Source organism: Prionailurus viverrinus, chromosome B1, assembly GCF_022837055.1.
Source record: "Prionailurus viverrinus isolate Anna chromosome B1, UM_Priviv_1.0, whole genome shotgun sequence".
Classification (NCBI taxonomy): domain Eukaryota; kingdom Metazoa; phylum Chordata; class Mammalia; order Carnivora; family Felidae; genus Prionailurus; species Prionailurus viverrinus.
The window spans coordinates 118763688-118766581 of record NC_062564.1 but is presented as its reverse complement, the minus strand read 5'-3'; the positions used below and the strand labels follow the sequence as shown (position 1 = coordinate 118766581).

Sequence of the window (2894 nt, the reverse complement as noted above, 5' to 3'; positions counted from 1 at the left end):
AAAATCTCCATCTCCCATGAGTCATATGGGTAAACCTTCACTCTTGCCTAAACATAGATGAGTTCTCAGCACGTGTTTTTATGATCTGGCTCCTTTTGACTCCAGGAAATTAGGATTAAATTCAGAAAGTGCCATAAAATCTGACATAAAACAAGAGAATCGACATTCATTGGTCCAAATGTTTGTTCACCCATTTGTTGAAGAAAATGTATTAGTATTTTTAGAAGAAAATCACAATACAATGAGAATGGAATTTCAATCTGCTTAAGGTAGATGAAGAAAGAGGTGAGCTACTAAAGCAATATACAATCAGATTATAAAAGAACTGGAAGTAAAACCTATCTTTTAGCCCCACAGACTTAAATAACTATTAAGTGCTAAAATATATAGGAATAAAATCCACCAGTTGACGGTTGCTTTTAATAATGGTTAAATTTGTGAAACACAAATAAATACAAAGTAAGGTAAGAAGAAAAGATGGAGAAAAAAAGAAAAAGAAATGAAAATGAAAGGCAGCAAAAGTGAAAAAGAAGAAAGAAGAAAGTTATAAATATTAAAAAGGGAGTTTAAACATATATATTTCACTGGACCATAAGACACCTTAAAAATTTGGAAGAGTAGAAATCATACAATGTCTCCTCTCAGACCACAATGGAATTAAACTAGAAATCAGTAAGAGAAAGATAGTTGGAACACCCCAAAATACATGGAGGTTAAACAATACACTTTTAAATAAAACATGGGTCAAAGCATAAATCTTAAGAGAAATTAAAATATTTTGAACAAAATGAAAATGAAAATAAAACTACCAAAATTTGTAGGATACAGTGAAATCAGTGTTTAGAGGGAAATGTATAGCATTGAATATATATATATATATATATATATATATATATATTAGAAAAGAAGAAAGACTTAAAATCCATTATCTAAGCTTCCATCTTAGGAAACTAAGGGGAAAGAAAGAACAGATAAAATCCATGGTAAGCAGGAGAAAATAATAAATTAAAGGAGAAATCAATGAAATTGACAGCAGAAAATCAATAGAGAAAGTCAACAAGTCTAAAACCAAGAGGTTCTCTATCTACAACCAATATCCAAATCGAAAATACAGTAGAATATATATTTTATTTCAATAAGTGTGCAAATATAAAGTTTTCTGTAATAAATTTATAAAGCACACAAACAATATGATACAGCTACAGAATTTACTAAATTATATAAAATAAAATACTAAAATAAATGGAGTGCTATTGGTTTGGCTACTCAAAAATTAACAAGATGAAGTTCTAAAAAATTTAAAATAAAAAATTTGCATTTAATATTTCTTTAAAATAATACAATAATATAACATTTCATCAGGAAACAAATGATTAACCCAACATTTTGAGAAAAATAATAAAATATATTTATGCTCAAATATTTAAATACAATATAAAGATAAATAATGTGAAATGCAGGAAAAGATATTAAAATCAATAGAAACCTCAGAAGCTGGTTTAATTATTGACATTAATGTGATATACAGTGAAGATCTGATTTTAAATCAGTGGGGAAAGAAAATAATATTTTATTAATTAATCCAGAAATTATTTGCTATTGAAGGTAAAAAGCAGATTCAGATAATTCTTCTTCTTTTTTTTTAGAGAGAGAGAGAGAGAGAGAGACCACAAGTGAGGGAGAGGGGCAGGCAGGTAGAGAGAGAGAGAGAGAGAGAGAGAGAGAGAATCTCAAGTAGGCTACATGCTTCCTGGGGAGCTCAACACGAGGCTTGATCCCATGACACTGGGATCATGACTTGAGCTGAAATCAAGAGTTGGACCCCCAACTGACTGAGCCACCCAGGTGCTCCCAGATAATTCTATTTTTATGAAAAAGCAGAAAAAAAATAAGAACACTCCTTTTTTTTTTTTTTTAATATGGAACACCTCACAAATTTGTGTGTCATTCTGGCATAGGGGCCATGATAATCTTCTCTGTATAGGATCATTCTTTTAAGAAGTTAAATATGATAGGGATGCCTGGGTGGCTCAGTTGGTTGGGCATCAGACTTCAGCTCAAGTCATGATCACGCAGTTTGTGAGTTCGAGCCTCCACATTAGGATCTGTCCTGACAGCTCAGAGCCTGCAGCCTGCTTTGGATTCTGTGTCTCCTCCTCTCTCTGCCCCTCCCATGCTCATGCTCTGTCTCTCTCAATAATAAATATATGTTAAAAAAATTAAGAAGTTAAATATGATAAATGAAATAATCAAACACAAGAAGAAAATAGAGGTAAATATCAGAATGAGTATTTATTGATGTGAAAAAACTGGTAAAGATTGATGGAAATGACTACAGAAAAAAAAAACAAACAAAACTTCTGTAAGTTAAATACATCATAAGTAAAATGAGAAGTAAACAACAAACTGGGAAATATATGCAAACAAATTACGAATATCCTTAATAACAACAGGATGTTCAAATAGAAGGGAAAAGGTTAATATATCCAAATTTCAATAATAGTAAAAGCACTTGAACTAGTAATTCACAAAAGAAGAAATACAAATGACCAACGAACTTAGGAAATTATTTTAAAAGTGCAAATAATCAAAGATGCAAAAATTTAATCATTAATGAGATTCCCCCTTTTTTACTATTTTATTAATAATGCTAATAAATATTAATATGTGTGTATGTATATGTTACATGTATACACATATGTATGTATATGTATACATGCATGTACACACACACACATATATATATACACACACACACATATATATATATAATCCCTTGATTGTTCAAGGAAATTATACTCTTTTAAACAGATAGTAGGTAAAATTTTCAATTTCCCTGGAAAATAACTTGGCAATATGAATCAAAAACCTCAAAAATAGTGTGTATTTGTTTT

At 30.1% G+C, this 2894-nt stretch overlaps 1 pseudogene; it reads right to left on the bottom strand.

Moving 5' to 3' along the window:
• Positions 1-1913: 1913 nt before the first annotated feature.
• Positions 1914-2007, bottom strand: LOC125165056 (uncharacterized; annotated as a pseudogene).
• Between the last annotated feature and the right edge of the window lie 887 nt (positions 2008-2894).